This window comes from Aotus nancymaae, unplaced genomic scaffold (genome assembly GCF_030222135.1).
Source record: "Aotus nancymaae isolate 86718 unplaced genomic scaffold, 86718_ANA_hifiasm-v0.15.2.pri h1tg000038l, whole genome shotgun sequence".
Lineage (NCBI taxonomy): Eukaryota > Metazoa > Chordata > Mammalia > Primates > Aotidae > Aotus > Aotus nancymaae.
The window spans coordinates 2964055-2985386 of NW_026988452.1; the positions used below are offsets into that span (position 1 = coordinate 2964055).

The 21332-nt window shown below is 46.4% G+C and overlaps 1 pseudogene; it reads left to right on the forward strand.

Moving 5' to 3' along the window:
* Positions 1–13035: 13035 nt before the first annotated feature.
* On the forward strand, positions 13036–14159 carry LOC105722523 (large ribosomal subunit protein uL18-like; annotated as a pseudogene).
* The last annotated feature ends 7173 nt before the right edge of the window (positions 14160–21332 follow it).

Below are 21332 nucleotides of genomic sequence, written 5' to 3' on the forward strand. Positions count from 1 at the left end.
CTCCCTGCACCTGCCCTTCAGGGAGATGGGGGTCATTAAAGGAAACTGAACACTGAAAAGAAAACAGCAAACAGTAGCTAGCATTTATAAATACCTACTATGTGCCATATTCTTCACACACGTGATTTTTATCTGCCAGCAACTCTGTGAGGCAGTGATTATTCTCATTGTCCAGATAAGAGAACTAAGGCTCAGGGAGTTAGACAACTTGCCTCAGGTAAGCAGCTGGTAAGAAGTCAGACTTCAATTTGAAGCCAGGTAACATCTGGCTCTGAAACTGTGCTGGTTCGCTATTCCACGGTGCACCCACAGATGTTCTCACCTTCATCACAACAGTTTCTTTCCCCAGGAGAGAGCGGCGGCCCTGTTAGAAGAATGAGCACCACTTTTTCCTTTCTTTCTTTCATGGTAACCCATCCACTGCACCACCTCTCTCCAGTGAACTTTTAATGTTGGAATCTGGGCATTCAGACCCAGTGTATTAGTCTGTTTCCACACAGCTACAAAGAAATAGCCATGACTGGGTAATTTATAAAGGAAAGAGGTTTAATTGACTCACAGTTCCACATGGCTAGGGAGGCCTCAGCAAACTTACAATCACGGCAGAAGGTGAAGGGGAAGCAGGCACCTTCTTCACAAGGCAGCAGAAGAGAAAAGAATGAAGGAGGAACTTCCAAACACTTATAAAAGGATCAGCGCCCCTGAGAACTCACTCACTGTCATGAGAACAGCACTGGGGATGCCACTCCCACGATCCAATCACCTCACTCTCTTGACACGTGGAAATTACAATTCGAGATGAGATTTGCATGGGGACACAGAGCCACACCATATCATCCCCATCTGGGGAGGCATGCCCATCAGTCCCTCATTCACTTCACTGTGAGTTTAGGAGACCATGTGACCACTTATTTTTTAGGTGATGCCCTGTTCTTTTGAGAAGCACTGATTGAAAAGGATTTCTAAGAGGATTTTGAGACTTGTTTGTTATTATGTGTTTTGTTGTTTCTGCAGCACGCAGAACTTACGAGCATTTAGGAAATCAGCCCCCACTACTACAGGTTCCCTGTGAGGCAAATGCGTCGCTGCCAAATTAAAGGATATTTAGAACAAACACTCTTTGGAATATTTGCAAAATAATGTGATAGGAAGTGGAGCATCCTGGACTCAACTGCTAGGAAACACTGGAGTCTGGAGTGCCTCACACAGCAGCGACTGTCATCCTCTTCTGCATCCTCTCCTTGTCCAAGGCTGGCTACTGAGATCTTTCTCACACGCTCTCCAGGATGCTCAAGAACGAGTCAAGAGCTGTATGTAAATAGTGTCATTTACATAAAACTCAGTATTTCCAAGACACACAGAGCATCCACTCGAGTCCCAAAGACTTGACTGTAAATTCCGGTAGGTTAAATGAGACAAAATGGTCCCAAATATTATGTCAGCACCATCACCCTCACTGAGTTTGGCCTGAACCAAACCAGGCCCAGAGCTCAGGCTAGTTTCCGAGAATAAAAAGTACTCTTACTATTCTTAAATAAGAATATTTAAAAGTATCTAAATAAAAGAAGGTTTAAATCTTTTGCAGGCTCTAACCACAAAGACCCTCTACAAATTTTTGTCAGAGTGAAGAGACTTCATTTCACCTTATTCCTTCTAAAGCCTCTCAACTCCCATTCAACTCACCTTTGCAGAAGCAAAACCTAGGAGTTACAGCACACTTATCTGAAGCTGAGACCCCGCTTTTTAGAAATATAGAAATCTCTATAGTGCAAGTCAGAACAAGAAGGGAGAAAATCATAAGAAGAGAGTCATAATTGACAAGGAATAAAGTCAGCATTTTGTTCCTATGAAGAATAGTCATCCTCTTTTATAAAACTAAAGGATATTAATTCTCACAGTGGTGAGATGCCTAAAATTTAAGTTAGTTCAGAAGAAAACGAGCAACAGTCCAGGTTGGAAGCCTTTGTCCACCAACATTCTGTATTAATCAGGGTTCCCCAGAAAAACAGAACCAACAGGGTATGTGTGAACATGTGTGTGTGTGTGTAAGCATGTGTGCACAAAGAGAGAGCTTTGTAAGGAATTGGCTCACATGAAAAAGTCACTTTTATATATCTGTATTGCTAGAAGAAATGTGAAATGCCATGGCTCCTATGAAGGAGAATTTGGCAAGATCCAGTAAAATGACACATTCATGTACTCTTTGACCTCATAATCAGACTTCTAGGAACTGATCCCAATTACGTACTGACAAAACTACCAAATTGCTATATGCACAAGGCCACTAATTGAAGCACTAATTATAGTGGCTAAGACAGACAACAAACAAAATGTCACAGCTGGGGACTGGTTGAACAAACTATGGCGCATCCATTTGATAGAGTATTGTATAACTATAATAAGGCTTGAGGAATATCTCTAACTTCTATTATAGTGTAATCCCTAAGATACAGTGTTAAAGTGATTTAAAAACACAACATGCAAGAAGAAGTGTATCATATTCTATTTCTGTAAGAAAGGGGAAATACATAGTTTATAAATACGTACAGATACAATTATTTTTAATGGTAAAATGAATCATAAACATTTTAAATAGTGTTCTATAGGGGAAAGTATAGACTTAGGTAAATATATTTTGGTTTTTAGATATGACTTTGATGCCATGTAATTATTTTACATAATTTTGAGACAGCATTACATTTTAAAATATTAATCCAAAACATAGAAAAGATAAATGAATTGTGTCTATGTTTTGGTGGTATCACAAGAGAGAAAGCAGCCATAGAGGTGTACCTGCACACCCCGATGGGATATATTCTAAGTACAAAACGAACTGCAAAAACAGCAACATAAAAGTAACTGGTTTGGTAACAGTGTTGTTGGTGGCAGTGTACGATTTTGCTATTCTGAGACTGCTATACTGGTAACGCAAGGTAACACAACTGAGTAATTACATGATATTCTAATTCTGTCATCCAGACTATTTTTGAGAACAAAATTCCAGTTGTGAGAATAAGGAAATAAAGATTAAGATAGAAGAGGTTAAGTAAAAACCAGGCAATCCTGAAACTGAAGATGGAGCATTGTTCACATTTATAATGTATGGCATCTTATTGAGAGAGAGAGAGAGATAGGTACTCCTTCTGTTTCCTAGTTCTGTCCCCCCAAGAGGACTAGAAACGGTGACAATGACAATGGCCATCAGCACCCTTGACACTCATATGGGGTCTCTTTAGACCATTTCTCACTAGAAAGAACCAAAGCTGCTTGGAGAAATGGCAATTCCAAGTCTAATAAATGAAATATATAAGAAGAAGGTGGAACATCTAATTGTATCAGAAAGCAAGAAAATTAGCAAAGACTACAGGGGTTACTCCAACTTGGAAAGGCTCCTGCCCAAAGATGGGACAATTTGAGCATCAATAATATTATTAATTATAGTGTGCCAAGTTAGATACAGAAGCAAAATCTAATGGTCGGCTGTTTTCAAGAGATTCACCTCACATGCAATGACATCATAGACTCAAAGTAAAAGGAGGGAGGGAAAGTGACCATGCAAACAGAAAACATAATAAGGCAGGAATTGCTATTCTGATTTCAGACAAAACAGACTTTAAACCTACAAAGATCAAAAAGACAAAATGTTCTTTTACGCCAACAACATCCAAGCTGAGAGCCAAGTTAAATACACAATCCCATTCAAAACTGCCACAAAAAGAATAAACTGCATAGGGACACAGCTAGCCTTTGTAGAGGCAAAAGACCTCTACAATAAGAATTACAAAACACTGCTCAGAGAAATCAGAGATGACACAAACAAATGGAAAAACATTCCATGCTCATGGATAGGAAGAACCAGTATCATTAAAATGGACATATTGACCAAAGAAATTTACAGATTCCATCTTATTCCTACCAAACTACCAATAACATTCTTCAGTTATTCATATAACTGAACATATTCAGTTCACAGATTTAGAAAAAAAAACTATTTTAATATTCATATGAAACCAAAAAAGAGCGTGAATAGCCAAGGCAGTGCTAAACAAAAGGAACAATGTCGGAGGCATCACATTACCCAAATTCAAACTATACTACAGGCCACGGCAATCGAAACAGCATGGGACTAGTACAAACACAGACACAGGCACCAAAGGAACAGAATAGAGAACCCCAAAACAAAGCCATGCACATACAGTCATCTGATCTTCGACAAAGTCAACAAAAACCAGCAATGAGGAAAGGACTTCTTATTCTATAAATGGTGCTGGGATAGCTATCCAGCCATAGAATAAAACCGGACCCCTACCTTTCACCATACAGAAAAATTGACTAAAGATGGATTAAAGACTTAAATGTAAGACCACAAATTATAAGAATCCCAGAAGAAAACTGAGGAAACACCATTCTTGACACCGGCCTTTGGAAAGAATTGATGATTAAGTCCTCAAAAGCAACTGAAACAAAAACAAAAATTGACAAGTGGGACCTAAATAAATGAAAGAGCTTCTGCACAGTGAAAGAAACTGTCAACAGAGCAAACAGGCAACCTACAGAATGGGAGAAAATATTTGCAAACTGTGCATCTGACAAAGGTCTAATATACAGAATCCATAAGGCATGTAAACGAACTTACAAGTGAAAAACAAACAACCCATTAAAAACTGAGCAAAGCATGTGAACAGACACTTTTCTTTTTTTTTTTTCCTTTGAGACACAGTTTTGCTCTTGTTGCCCAGGCTGGAGTTCCGTTTTCAAAAGAAGACATACACATAGCCAACAAGCATATGAAAAATGCTCAACATCAGTGGTCATTAGTGAAATGCAAATCAAAAGCACAATGAGTTGCCATCTCACACCAGTCAGAATAGCTCTTATTAAGAAGTCAAAAAACAGATGCTGGAGAAGATGGGGAGGAAATGGAATGCTTATACACTGCTGGTGGGAATGTAAGTTATTTCAGCCATTGTGAAAAACAGTTTGGTGATTCCTCAAAGAACTTAAAACAGAACTACCGTTCAACCCAGCAATCCCATTATTGGGTATATACCCAAAGGAATATAAATCATTCTATCACAAAGACATACGCACACAGATGTTCATCACAGCACCGTTCACAGTAATAAAGACATGGAATCAACCTAAATGCCCATCATCAGTAGACTGGATAAAGAAAATGTAGTACAAATACACCATGAAATACTATGCAGCCAAAAAAAGGATGAGATCATGTTTTTGGCAGGGACACGGATGAAGTTGGAGGCCCCTATTCTAAGTAAAATAGCACAGGAACAGAAAACCAAATACTTCATGTTCTCACTTATAAGTGGGTGCTAAACTTTAGTACATAGGGATGCAAAGAAGGAAACACTTGCCAGTGGGGCCTACTTGAGGGTGGAGGGTGGAAGGAGGGGAAGATCAAAAAACTACCTAGCGGGTACTATGCTTATTACCTGGGTAACAGAATAATCTATACATCAACCCCCCGTGACACAAAATTTACCTATATAACAAACCTGAGCATGTATCCTCAAACCTAAAATAAAACTTAAAAAATAATAAATAAACCTCATAATCATCATTATGATGAATTAAAATTTACCAAGTATGCTTAAATCCAAAAATTCATAACAGTGAGATATTAGGAAAATGTGCACTTTGGATATTCAATAATATTAAGGAATCTCCAGTTTATATATAAAGATGAAGAAAAAAAGACTAAAGAATCTAAGAGTAATAACAGTAATTGAGATATGTTTCTAAAAGAGTCCTTATATTTCAGAGATATATACAGTCAATGCTCATTATGACTCTGTATTTGCAAATTTACCTACTTGCTAAAATGTACTTGTCACCTCAAAATCAATATTCCTGGTGCTTTCACGGCCTTTGTGGACATGCACAGAACAGCCAAATATTTGAGTTGTCCCGTGTGCATGTTCCCAGCCGAGACTGAACAAGGGAAACGCTCTGTCTTCTTTTTTCAGCTCACATAAATGTAAACAAGTGTCCTTTTTGTGGTGCATTTAATGCCATATTTTCCCATCTTTGTGCTTTTCTGTTGGCGATTCTGCTGTTTAAAACAGCCCCCGACCAGAGCCTGTAATCCCAGCACTTTGGGAAGCCGAGGCATGTGGATAACCTGAGGTCAGGAATTCGAGACCAGTCTGGCCAACATGGCAAAACACCGTCTCTACCAAAAATACAAAACAATGAGCCATGCCTGGAGGCAGGTGCCTGTAATCCCAGCTACTTGGAAGGCTGAGGCATGAGAATCACTTGAACCTGAGAGGCAGAGTTTGCAGTGAGCTGAGATCGTGCCATTGCACTCCAGCCTAAGCAACAGAGTGAGACTCCATCTCAAAAAAAAAAAAAAACGCAAAACAAACAGCCCCCAAGCATAGTGTTGAAATGCTGTCTCATGTTCCCAAGAGCAAGGAGGCTGTGATGTGCCTTACGTGCATTAGAGAAGCTTTGTTCAGGTGTGAGTCATAGTTCTGTTGGCTTCCAGCTCATTGTTAATGAATCAACAATATGTACTAGATAAGGTGTCTTTAAACAAAAACACACGTAAAACAAGGTAAGGTATTGATTGATTAGTGAAAACGTGACCAGAGGCTCACAAGAATCTAATCCTGTATTTCCCCTAATTCAGTGTATGTGGTGACTTTATAAAGCACAACTACCTCAAACAACAAGAATAGTGTTTGCCAAAATAGTTATAAAATATATGATGAGGAGGGGCAGGTGGAAAATACTATGTAAAGTGAATAAAATACTTTTGCTGGCCTGGATCTGGCCCTCAGGACCCCAGTTTTTGCCTCTGGTCTACTTCATTCTCCTCAAATACTACTGTACAGCATAGAATCTGTTCAAATTTTTTTCATTCATTTCCCTATTCATAGACATTTAAAATCTTTCCAGGTTTTCACTATTATTATCAGTGCTGAGTGCACATCTGCACATGTGCAGAAGTTCCTCTTGAGAAGACGTGGAGGAGTGTAATTGCTGAATCACAGGGTATGCACGTTTCACATTTTAATAGACGCTGTCAAGTTGCCTTCAAAGTGGCTGTACCAATTAAATACTCCCACCAGCAGTGTGTGTGAGTCTGGATTTCCCACACTCTTTCCAACACTTAATTCCACAAATATTTTTGGAATCCGAATCCTCTGTGCGAGAGACACTAACGAGGTTCTGGAGGTGGGGAGGAGGCAAACCAGGATATAAGCTACATGAGGCAAGGCATTGCGGATGCAAAGACAACATACTCAGACCAGAAATTCACCAAAGACTCACAGAACCGTATTGTGGAAATCAAAAGCAAGCAACAGGTTTTCAAGCCTTATCCAGCAGCCCATCGACCTTAGACAATAAGCCATAAAAATTAACTAATTCACTTTAGAGTGCTAAATGTGCTCAGATATGACTGGTAGGTTTAGCTCAAGACTGTGAAAAGGGCACGGCCTGCTTAACTTTCAAAATAAATCACATTTTTCCTTTATACATAGACATGTATTTGCCTTTGTATTTCCAAAACAAGGCTTAAAACATACATGCCATTTGACTAAGCAATTTATTTGGATATACCCTAGATAAATTATCTGAAAAATCTATAAAAACTTAAGTGCAACAATGTTCATTCATAGCCTTGTTTACTATCCTCAAAAATATGAACTGCCCACCAATCCAAAAAGAGGGAATTAAATAGTTAAATCTATTTAACTATTTAATCTAACATCATAGTACTTAGCGCTTAGCCTCATGGGAAGAGGGTTTATTTCATTCACAGAACCAGCAGAGCAGACTTCCCCCTCCCAATACCATGCTCTGAGAGAAGACATCTAGAATGGTGAAAATACATGACTGAGGGCTCAAACAGCCCAGGCTCAGAGCCTTCTTTGGCACCTGACAACACCGTCCAGCTTCGGCGTGACCACCTATAAGATGAGCACTGTGGATTTCACGTCAGATGAGGTCACAACTACACAGTGCTGAGACAATCGCTGGCATACGTACAATTAGGAACTCTCTAGATAGCAGTTTTTCTCTCACCCTCTGTTTTCCTTGTCAAAGATCGGTCTCTTCTACAGAAATCACTCGCATGAAAAGGAGCGAGAGGCAGGACTTCAGCTGGGATACTTGCTTTCTACTTGTCTCATGACATTGAAGAAAAGAGTGGTCTGGCTTACACACGGATGCTTTGAATACGTTCACCAATATTGTCTGATGGTTAGCAAGTGATCAGATTCTCTACCATTAGACAGACATCAGCACACACCCACGGACATGTGTTCATCTATCTACTTCCAAAACACAGGACCTCCGTCCCTGCTTCTGACTTCTCTGCATTGCATGCCACTAGAGTGTGCTGGAAAAGTGCAATGGGGCTGTACAGAGGAGGACCTGAAAGTGATCCACAGTCACATGACTCAGAACTGACCAATCAGAGTGTGATGGTTAATACTGAGTGTCAACTTGATCGGATTGAATTATGCAAAGTATTGATCCTGGCTGTGTCTGTAAGGGTGTTGCCAAAAAAGATGAACATTTGAGTCAGTGGCTGGGAGAGGCAGACCCACCCTTCATCTGGGGGGCACCACCTAATTAGCTGCCAGCGTGGCTAGAATATAAAGCAGGCAAAAAACGACAAAAGACAAGACTGAGCCAGCCGCCCAGCCTACACCTTTCTCCCGCGCTGGATGCTTCCTGCCCTTGAACATTGGACTCCAAGTTCTTCAGTTTTGAGACTCAGATGGGCCCTTCTTCCTCCTCAGCCTGCAGACAGCCTATTGTGGGACCTTGTGATCATGTGAGTTAATACTTAACAATCTCCCGTGCGTGTGTGCGTGTGTGTGTGTGTGTGTACTAATAGGATATATATCCTATCAGTTCTGTCCCTCTAGGGAACTCTAACTAACACACACAGTATTCCATCCGCCTGGCTTGGTGATGGGCTCACAGATGTGCGGGTCAGTCCAGTAATTTGCAATTTTAAGATATCCGAGGACAAAAACAAGTTCTCCTCTTTCTGTCAGGGAAGTTGAGTTTGAAGACTATAAGCCTGGAACCGCTGAGACCCACTGTGTTGACAGAGTCTGCCTGGGAAGGAAGCAGAACCAAGTTACGGGAAGACCTGAGTGTCCTAATGATCTTGTTTGAGTCCTCCGGTCAGGTCCTACCTGAAGCCAGATCTATGCCTGGACTCCAGTTACAGGTGCTTTTGCTCTGCTGCTCTCTCTCTCTCGCTCGCTCTCTCTCTCTTTCTCCCCCTCTCTCTCTCAGTTGAGCCTCTGCTCCACCACAAAAGAATATCCTGAAATAAGGATTTATAAGCAAAGAGTTTATTTGAGAAGCAATATCAGAGAACACCGGTTATGTAATCAGCAAGTGAGGGAAAGAGAAGACAGCCAGTAAAGGTGCATCATTGAGCAAATAACACCTAACGGGCAACTTGGGGCCGGTGCGGGGGCTCACGCCTGGAATCACTGGCCGGGTGCGGGGGCCCACGCCTGGAATCCCAGCACCTTGGGAGGCCGAGGCAGACAGATCACTTGAGACCAGGAGTTCGAGACCAGCTTGATCAACATGGTGAAACCCCATCTCTTCTAAAAATACAAAGATTAGCTGGGTGTGGGGGCACACACCTGTAGTCCCAGCTACTCAGGAGGCTGAGGCAAGGGAATTGCTTGAACCTGGCAGGCAGAGGTTGCAGTGAGCTGAGATAGTGACAGAGTAAGACTCTGTCTCTAAATAAATACATAAATATTAATTAATTAATTAATTAATTAATTAGTAAAGGGCAACTTGGGCTCGGTCCCACTTGGGAACTCTGGGAGGCCTTGTGGAAGGCATGTTTCAGAGCCACGCCATCCAAGAGGCAAAGGAGCTGGAGTATTCATCCCCCTCTCCTATCTGTCCCATGTCAGGCTCTTCCCAGGGCCCGCCCGTGCCCTTCATTTTGGGCCCACTGTGAGAATGGACAAGGCAGACTCGTCGGGCGGAGTTGCAGGGGCTGGCATTCAGCAGCCACAGTGCTGTGCACAGCCTCGAGGAGAAATGGGTGGGATACGCTTGCTTTGTATTGTTTGGGGTTTTTTGCAGGACAAGGACTATTAAACTAGGCTTTCTGCCATTTGCAAAGGAAACACATCCTGATTCGTATTAATATATGTGAGACTTCCACTCAATTAGAGGTCATCCTATTTAACCCTAGAATGTTTCTGGGATAAAACATCCCTGATTGCTTCCTAAATCTACTCCCATCCCCAACACGACACCGTCCCGTACAGGAAAATCTCCACCAGTACCTTTTGTGTCCTGCATCCACACTGGCCACAGCCAGCTTGATCTTCAGTAAGACCCGCTCGACTAGGAGTAGCCGCCAACCCTGAGGCTTTCCGAAGTCAGTGGGTACTCCAGGAAACCAGCACCGCCTTTACAGCTCCCTGCTCCATGTAACGTGCTGCGACCCAGTCACTGCACTAAGATAGGACGACCACCTACAGGAACGGCAGTGGGTACTCCGTGGCCCAGCGTGCCCACAAGGCTCTTGGTAGCTGCCCAGAGCTTCTATCTTCACCGTGCCTCACAAGAGGCAGACACCTTCCACCAAGGAAGCCAGTGAATAACTGGCTCGCAATCCTCCTGTGGCAAAGGTCTGAGGGGCAGGGGCCATAACACCTGTCTCTCCCACCAGAAGGATGCCTGGGACAGAGGGAGGAAGCGCAGCACATGCATCGTCTCCTGTAAGTTTGCTGCAAGGTGATAAATACCTTTTGTTTCTATTTTGAATGAGATCTTTCTTTTCCATTATTTTTTCTAAGTGGTTACTGTTGGAAATAGGAAAGCTATTGATTTTTGTGCATTTATTTTGTAACTTGCTGCCTTACTGAACTCTCATTATTTCTAATAGTTTTTCAGGTCAATTCTCCCAAAGGAAAAAAAAAAAGTTTAGGCAATGTGACAAAACTCATAAAAATGCATGAAATCAGCCACCACCATTCAATTTGTTCTAAGATGTGTATAAAATCAAGGTAGAAACAAAATTTCACCTGTGCTACGTGCAAACCGCCTGTTCCCGCCCACCCCACTGTCCTCCACCGAAAGGCTACTCCCCAGTGTAGGGAGGAAAGTCTTTGAGACCCAAACACAGAGAAGTCCTTTGCTGGAGTCAGATGGCCAGACTGTCGGGACCACAGTGGGTTCCCAAGCCGTGAGGAGAAGCCCAGGACAGAGGCTAGCTCTCTCAAACCTGACCCCAGCCTGCTGCCCATCACTCCAGCCCCTCTGCAGGCATCCAGTCACCCACGCTTCCAGCAGTCTTCAAGCCTAACTGAGCACCTACGGTGTGCCAGGTTTGGGAATGCAAGAATACAAAAGGTCTAGTCCCTTCTTCAGACAACTTTCAAACACGGAGCCTTTCCACAGATGCGCCACATTTTGTTCTACCAGAATAAGCCTAGACAGCCTTCAATACACACTTCGTTACTGACTTTTCTTTGTGGGATGTGCCAACGCAGTCGACACTCTACCCAGACACCCTCCAACTCCTTTTACGGCTACTGTGTGTTGCTCTCCTGGCTTCCGTGTGACCTTGCTTCTGCTGCCTGCACCTGCGACTCCCGTTAGAGGACTGCCCTCAGGCGGCTGGAGCCTCTAGGCCCACACCTGCAGAGACTGGAGATGCCTGGGAGCCTACATCCCCCCAAGGTAGCCCTTGGCCGGTGATTGACAGGTGCAGGTGTGTCAGACTCAGAGATGTAACTCACGCTTCGGAGCCCCCTGAAGAACTGGGGTGAAGCTGCCCTGCAGGACTGCACGTTCTCTCCCCTGCCCTGCCTCGACTCCCTGACCAGTCTCCCAGGGAGCACTTCCTCAATGCATCACTTTCTCAGAAGCCTTCCTCTCGGGCTTTGCTTCTGGGGAACTCCACCTAAGACAGAACAAACATCTGACCTCCACTGCCACAGTTTCCCATCTGTCAGGCTGGCATAATCAGAAAGTCTCCCGAGAAAAAGATTAGAGTTCTATTATGAATTAAATTGTGTCCCCCTCAAAATTCATATGTTAAAGCCTTAAATCCTCAATGTGGTTATATTTGGAGACAGAGCCTATAAGGAAGTAATTAAGGCCAGGTGAGGTCACAAGGAAGGGACCCCGATCCAATAGGATTAGTGTCCTTATGAGAAAAGACACCAACAGCTCACATGCTGGCTGGTGTTCTCTCTCTCTCTGTCTCTCTCCCTTGCTTTCTCTCCCTGTCTCTCTCTCTCCCTGTCTCTCTCTCTCTCTCCCCCATTCTCTCTCCCCCCGCCACCCCTCGCCCGTATGCATAAAGAAGAAGGACACAGCAAGACGCTGCTCACCTACAAGTCAAGAGAAAGGCCACAGGATGAAACCTACCTTGCCAATACCTTGATCATGGGCTTTTGGCCTCTGTAGTTGTGAGAAGTAAATTTCTGTTGTTTCAGCCACACAGTCGATGATATTTTATATGGCAGCCCTAGCTGACTAATACAGATTGATTCCTTCACCTGTTCTGTGGCTCAGATCCTGGAACAGCCTCCTCCGTTTTATTCAAGTCACCAAGATCTTGTTCCACAAAACAAAATTCTTGTGGCTCTGAGGACAAGTCTGCCTCACCCTGTGAAAGATAAAATAAAATTGAAGCCATAGACCAGATGTTGGCAAACTTTCCTTGTAAAGGGCCAGATAGTAAATATCTTGGGTGCTGCAGGGCGCATGGACTCTGTGGTAACAACTCACTTCTGAATGGTAGTGCAGAAGCAGCCACAGACCTGATTTGTAAATGAATGAGTGTGGCTGGGTTCCAATAAAACTTTATTTAGAAAAGCACATCTCTGAGACCTGCAGGTATGTATCCAGCTGTGAACATGGGTCTCCGTTTTACAGGATGGGGTTTGCTAAAGTTGTCAAAAATAAGGCCTGCTTTAAGAGAAACCAAGTGAAATTCAGAAAACGATGAGAGGGTAAAACTGATTATTAAGAAACACTCAGTGATGCTGGATAAAAATGAGTACAACACATCCAAATACAGGAGGACAGTTTGGTGACAGAGATATCACTTGTCAGATTGCCTGTATAGAAGGGAATATGATTGTCTGTGCAGCTGAAGCATATAAACTGCCAAGATACAGTGCAATGCTGGACCTGACGGCCCGCTGCAGTGTACCGCACCGGCTGCTGCCTGCCCGCAGGCTTCTCAGTAGGTCTGGCATGGACTAGATTTATGAAGGCCAAGTGGAGGTGAATACGAGCGGAGACAAACACCATGTGGACAGCACTGATGGTCAGCTGGTGGCTCTACCTGCTATTCAGATGGATGGCTTGCCAGAACCACCACTGGTGATAAAGGTTTCGGAGCCCTGAAGGGAGCAGTGCATGGAGGCCTCTCTGTCTCTCACAGCACAGGACAGATTCCCTGGTTATGATGCTGAAAGCAAGACACTGTATGCACATCGGAAGTACATCGTGTGTCAGAATGTCGCAGATGACATGCGTTACGTAATGGAAGAAGCTGAAGATGCTTACAAGAAACAGTTCTCCCAACACATAAAGAACAGCGTAGGCCGGGCGCGGTGGCTCACGCCTGTAATCCCAGCACTTTGGGAGGCCGAGGCGGGTGGATCACAAGGTCAACAGATCGAGACCATCCTGGTCAACATGGTGAAACCCCGTCTCTACTAAAAATACAAAAATTAGCTGGGCATGATGGCGCGTGCCTGTAATCCCAGCTACTCGAGAGGCTGAGGCAGGAGAATTGCCTGAACCCAGGAGGCGGAGGTTGCGGTGAGCCGAGATCGCGCCATTGCACTCCAGCCTGGGTAACAAGAGCGAAACTCCGTCTCAAAAAAGGGAAAAAAAAAAAAAAAAAAAAAAGAAGAGCGTAACTCCAGACACGACGGAGGTGATGGAGAGGAAAGCTCACGCTGCTACACGAGAGAATCCAGGCTACGAGAAGAGGCCCAGGAAAGAGGCTAAAGAGAAAAGGTGGATCCAGCCCAAAATGTCCCTGCCCAGAAGAAACACCGGATCGCTCAGAAGAGGCAAGCTCCGTCAGGGCTCAAGAACGGGCTGCTGGGAGCTACACTGAATTTCCTATGAGAATTTTTCAGATAAAGACAATAAATTATTGACTACGCTGCTAAAAAAGGAAAAGAAGGAAATAAAAGCAGACCTCTTCAGGTTTCTGACCCGTGAACCAACTCTCTGAGCTGGAAGGGAGTTGAGCAAACCTCAGATCCACCCCAGATTGTGAAGACGAGGACAAACGCACACGGTGGGTGGGGCTCCCCAAGGTCTCCCAGGGAGCTCATGGCCATCAGACTAGAAACAGACACCCCCACTCCTCAATTCTCTTCCGAGGCTCAGAACCAAAGCTGAAGCGGGTGGGGCTAAACAGAAAAGGGTTCTAAGAATGTTGGTAATAGAAGGTAGAAGGCACTGCCGGAGGGGAGGGGAGGACAGAAGTCAGCAAAGAGCCAGGTACTGAGACAACCGTCAGCACTCCCGCCTGAGGCTCTGCCCCGCAGTGGGCAAGTCCACTCATCAACCACAACGAAGCGGCAATGATACTGAAAACAAGACGTTGAATGCAAATCCAAAGTACATCTTGGGTCAGAATGTTACAAATGACATGCATTACCTAATGGAAGAAGCTGAAGAAGCTGACCCTGACCTCCAAACCTCAGCAACCATGAGGCAGGGATGATACTGACCCTGACCTCCAACCCTCAACAACCATGAGGCAGGGATGATACTGACCCTGATCTCCAATCCTCAGCAACTATGAGGCAGGGATGATACTGACTCTGACCTCCAACCCTCAGCGACTATGAGGCAGGGATGATACTGACCCTGACCTCCAACCTTCAGCGACTATGAGGCAGGGATGATACGGACCGGGATGTCCAACCCACAGCGACTATGAGGCAGGGATAATACTGACCCGGAACTCCAAGCCTCAGCGACTACGAGGCAGGGATGATACTGACCCGGAACTCCAACCCCAGTGACTATGAGGCAGGGATTATACTGACCCAGAACTCCAATCCTCACTGACTATGAGGCAGGGATGATACTGACCTGGAACTCCAACCCTCAGCGACTATGAGGCACGGATGATACTGACCCTGACCTCCAACCCTCATCAACTATGACGCAGGGATGATACTGATCCTTACCTCAAACCCTCAGTGACTATGAGGCAGGGATGATACTGACCGTGACCTCCAACCTTCAGCGACTATGAGGCAGGGATGATACGGACCGGGAATTCCAACCCACAGCGACTATGAGGCAGGGATGATACTGACCCAGAACTCCAAGCCTCAGCGACTATGAGGCAGGGATGATACTGACCCGGAACTCCAACCCCAGTGACTATGAGGCAGGGATGATACTGACCCAGAACTCCAATCCTCACTGACTATGAGGCAGGGATGATACTGACCTGGAACTCCAACCCTCAGCAAATATGAGGCACGGATGATACTGACCCTGACCGCCAACCCTCATGAACCCTGAGGCAGGGATCATACTGACACAGAACTCCAACCCTCAGTTCCTAAGAGGCAGGGATGATACTGACTAGGCATTCCAGCCCTCTGCAACTATGAGGCAGGGATGATACTGACCCGGAAATCCAACCCTCAGTGAATATGAGGCAGGGATGATACTGACCCGGAACTCCAACCCTCAGTGACTATGAGGAAGGGATGATACTGACCCGGAACTCCAACCCTCAGTGACTATCAGGCAGTGATGATGCTGACCCAGAACTCCAATCCTCACTGACTATGAGGCAGGGATGATACTGACCCGGAACTCCAACCCCAGTGACTTTGAGGCAGGGATGATACTGACCCGGAACTCCAACCCTCAGTTCCTAAGAGGCAGGGATGATACTGACTAGGCATTCCAGCCCTCTGCAACTATGAGGCAGGGATGATACTGACCCGGAAATCCAACCCTCAGTGAATATGAGGCAGGGATGATACTGACCCGGAACTCCAACCCTCAGTGACTATGAGGAAGGGATGATACTGACCCGGAACTCCAACCCTCAGTGACTATCAGGCAGTGATGATGCTGACCCAGAACTCCAATCCTCACTGACTATGAGGCAGGGATGATACTGACCCGGAACTCCAACCCCAGTGACTTTGAGGCAGGGATGATACTGACCCGGAACTCCAACCCTCAGTTCCTAAGAGGCAGGGATGATACTGACTAGGCATTCCAGCCCTCTGCAACTATGAGGCAGGGATGATACTGACCCGGAACTCCAAGCCTCAGTGACTATGAGGCAGGGATGATACTGACCTTGACCTCCAAACGTCAGCAGCCATGAGGCAGGGATGATACTGACCCGAAACTCCAACCCTCAGTACCTATGAGGCAGGGATGATACTGAACCAGAACTCCAACCCTCAGTGACTATGAGGCAGGGATGATACTGACCCGGAACTCCAACCCTCAGTGACTATGAGGCAGGGATGATACTGTCCATGACCTCAAACCCTCAGCAACGATGACGTAGGGATGATACTGACCCTGACTTCCGACCCTCAGCGACTATGAGGCAGGGATGATACTGACGCTGAACTCCGACCCACAGCAACTATGATGCAGGGATGATAATGAAAATGACCTCCAACCCTCAGCAACTATGAGGCAGGGATGATACTGACGCTGACCTCCAACCCTTAGAGACTATGAGGCAGGGATGATACTCACCCTGACTTCCAACCCTCAGCACCCATGAGGCGAGGATGATACTGACCCGAAACTCCAATACTCAGCAACCATGAGGCAGGGATGATACTGACCCGGAACTCCAACCTTCAGTGACTATGAGGCAGGGATGATACTGACCCAGAACTCCAACCCTCAGCAACTATGAAGCAGGGATGATACTGACCCGAACTCCAATCCTCACTTATTATGAGGCAGGGATGATACACACCCTGACCTCTAACCCTCAGCAAACATGAGGCAGGGATGATACTGACCCGGAACTCCAACCCTCAGCAACTATGAGGTAGGGATGATACTGACGCGGAACTCCAACCCTCAGCAATTTGAGGCACGGATGATACTGACCCTGAGATCCAACCTTCAGCAACTATGAGGCAGGGATTATACTGACCCTGACCCCCAACCCTCAGCGACCATGAGGCAGGGATAATACTGACCCAGACTTCCAACCCTCACTGACTATAAGGCAGGGATGATACGGACCCAGAACTCCAACCCCCAGTGACTAGGAGGCAGGAATGATACTGACCCGGAACTCCAACAATCAGTGACTATGAGGCAGGGATGATACTGACGCTGACCTCCAAGCCTCAGCAGCCATGAGACAGGCATGATACTGACCTGGAATTCCAACCCTCAGTGACTATGAGGCAGGGAGGATACTGAACCGGAACTCCAAACATCAGCGACTATGAGGCAGGGATGATACTGACACGGAACTCCAACCCTCGGCGACTATGAAGCAGGTATGATACTGACTCGGAACTCCAACCCTCAGGGACTATGAGGCAGGGATGTTAATGACCCTGACCTCCAACCCTCACTGACTATGAGGCAGGGATGATACTGACCGTGACCTCCAACCCTCAGCAAGCATGAGGCAGGGATGATACTGACACTGACCTCCAACTCTCAGTGACTATGAGGCAGGGATGATACTGACCCGGAACTCCAACCCTCAGCGACTATGAGGAAGGGATGAAACTGACCCGGAATTCCAACCCTCAGCAACCATGAGGCAGGCATGATACTGACCCAGAACTCCAACCTTCAATGACTATGAGGCAGGGATGATAATAACCCTGACCCTTACCGCCAACCCTCAGTGACTATGAGGCAGGGATGATACTGACCCGGAAATCCAATCCTCACTGATTATGAGTCAGGGATGATACTCACCCTGACCTCTAACCCTCAGTAACCATGAGGCAGGGATGATACTGATGCGGAATTCCAACCCTCAGTGACTATGAGGTAGGGATGATACTGACCCGGAACTCCAACCCTCAGCGATTTGAGGCAGCGATGATACTGACCCTGACCTCCAACTTTCAGCAACTATGAGGTTGGGATGATACTGACCCTGACGTGCAACCCTCAGCGACCATGAGGCAGGGATGATACTGACGCAGACCTCCAACCCTCAGTGACCATAATGCAGGGATGATACTGACCCAGACCTCCAACCCTCAGTGACTATGAGGCAGGAATGACACTGACCCGGAACTCCAACCCTCAGTGACTATGAGGCAGGGATGATACTGACACTGACCTCCAACCCTCAGTGACTATGAGGCAGGGATGATACTGACCCTGACCTCCAACCCTCAGCAACTATGAGGCAGGGATGATACTGACCCGGAACTCCAACCCTCAGTGACTATGAGGCAGGTATGATACTGACCCGGAACTCCAACAATCACTGAGAGGCAGGGATGATACTGACCCGGAACTCCAAACCTCAGCAACTATGAGGCAGGAATGATACTAACCCTGACCTCAAACCCTCAGCAACCATGAAGCAGGGATGATACTGACCCGGACCTCCAACCCTCAGCAACGATGAGGCAGGGATGATACTGACCTGAAACTCCAACCTTCAGTGACTATGAGGCAGGGATGATACTGACCCTGACCTCAAACCCTCAGCAACCATGAAGTAGGGATGATACTGACCCTGACCTCTGACCCTCAGCGACTATGAGGCAGGGATGATACTGACCCTGACCTCCGACCCTCAGCAACCATGAGGCCAGGATGATACTAACTCTGTCCTCCAACCCACAGCGACTATGATGCAGGGATCATGCTGAAACTGACCTACAACACTCAGCAACTATGAGGCAGGGATGATACTGACCCTGACCTCCAACGCTTATTGACTATGAGGCAGGGATAATACTCACCCTGACATCCAACCCTCAGCAACCATGAGGCAGGGATGATACTGACCCAGAACTCCAACCCTCAGTGACTATCAGGTAGGGATGATACTGACCCGGAACGCCAACCCTCAGCAATTTGAGGCAGGGATGATACTGACCCTGACCTCCAACCTTCAGCAACTATGAGGCAGGGATAATATTGACCCTTACCTCCAACCCTCAGCGACCATGAGGCAGGGATGATACAGGCCCGGACCTCCAACCCTCAGTGACTAAAAGGCAAGGATGATACTGACCGGGAACTCCAACCCTCAGTGACTATGAGGCAGGAATGATACTGACCCGGAACTCCAACCCTCAGTGACTATGAGGCTGGGATGATACTGACCCTGACCTCCAACCCTCAGTGATTATGAGGCAGGGATGATACTGACACGTAACTCCAACCCTCAGTGACTATGAGGCAGCGATGATACTGACCCTGACCTCCAACCCTTAGCAACCATGAGGAAGGGATTATACTGACCCGGAACTCCAACCCTCAGTGACTATGAGGCAGGGATGATACTGACCCGGAACTCCAACCCTCACTGACTAAGAGGCAGGGATGATACTGAACCGGAACTCCAAACCTCAGCAACTATGAGGCAGGAATGATACTGACACTGACCTCTAACCCTCAGCAACCATGAGGCAGGGATGATACTGACCCGGACCTCCAATCCTGAGCAACCATGAGGCAGGGATGATACTGACCTGGAACTCCAACCTTCAGTGACTATGAGGCAGGGATGATACTGATCCTGACCTCCAACGCTCAGCAACTGTGAGGTAGGGATGATACTGACAAGGATCTCCAACCCTCTGCAACTATGAGGCAGGGATGACACTGACCCTGACGTACAAGCCTCAGGACCCATGAGGCAGGCATGATACTGACCTGGAACTCCAACCCTCAGTGACTATGAAGCAGGGATGATTCTGAACCGGAACTCCAAACATCAGCGACTATGAGGCAGGGATGATACTGACCCGGAATTCCAACCCTCAGCGACTATGAGGTAGGGATGTTACTGGCCCTGACCTCCAATCCTCAGCGACTATGAGGCTAGGATGATACTGACCCAGAACTCCAACCCTCAGTAACTATGAGGCAGTGATGATACTGACCCGGAACTCCAATCCTCACTGACTATGAGGCAGGGATGATACTGACCCAGAATTCCAATCCTCACTGACTATGAGGCAGGGATTATACTCACCCTGACCTCTAACCCTCAGCAACCATGAGTCAGGGATGATACTGACCCGGAACTCCAACCCTCAGTGACTATGAGGCAGGGATGATACTGACCCGGAACTCCAACCCCAGTGACTATGAGGTAGGGATAATACTGACCTGGAACTCCAACCATCAGTGACTATGAGACAGGGATGATACTGACCCAGAACTCCAACCCTCTGCGACTATGACGCCAGATACTGACCCTGACCTCCAAACCTCAGCAACCATGAGGCAGTTATAATACCGACCCGGAACTCCAACCCTCCGAAACTATGACGCAGGGATGATATTGACCCAGAACTCCAACCCTCACTGACTATCAGGCAGGGATGATACTGACCCTGCCCTCCAACCCTCAGCGACCATGAGGCAGGGATGATATTGACCCGGAACTCCAACCATAGGTGACTATGAGGCAGAGATGATACTGACCCGGAACTCAAACCCTCAGGGACTATGAGGCAGGAATGATACTGACCCTGACCTCCAACCCTTAGCAACCATGAGGAAGGGATGATAGTGACCCTGACCTCCAACCCACAGCAACCATGAGGCAGGGATGATACTGACTCTGACCTCCAAACCTCAGTGACTATGAGGCAAGGATGATACTGACCCCGAACTCCAACCCTCAGCGACTATGAGGCAGGGGTCATACTGACCCGGAATTCCAACCATCAGCGATTATGAGGCAGGGATGATACTGACCCGGAATTCCAACCCTCAGCAACCATGAAGCAGGGATGATACTGACCCAGGACTCCAACCCTCAGCGACTATAAGGCAGGAATTATACTGACCCTGACCTCTAACCCTCAGCAAACATGAGGCAGGAATGATACTGACCCTGACCTCCAACCCTCAGCAACCATGAGGCAGGGATGATACTGACCTGGACCTCCAACCCTCAGTCACTATGTGGCAGGGATGATACTGACCCTTACCTCCAACCCTCACTGACTATGAGGCAGGGATTATACTGACTCTGACCTCCAACCCTCAGTAACTATGAGGCAGGGATGATAGTGACCCAGAACTCTATCCATCCGTGACTATGAGACAGGGATGATACTGACCCGGAACTCCAACCCTCAGCGACT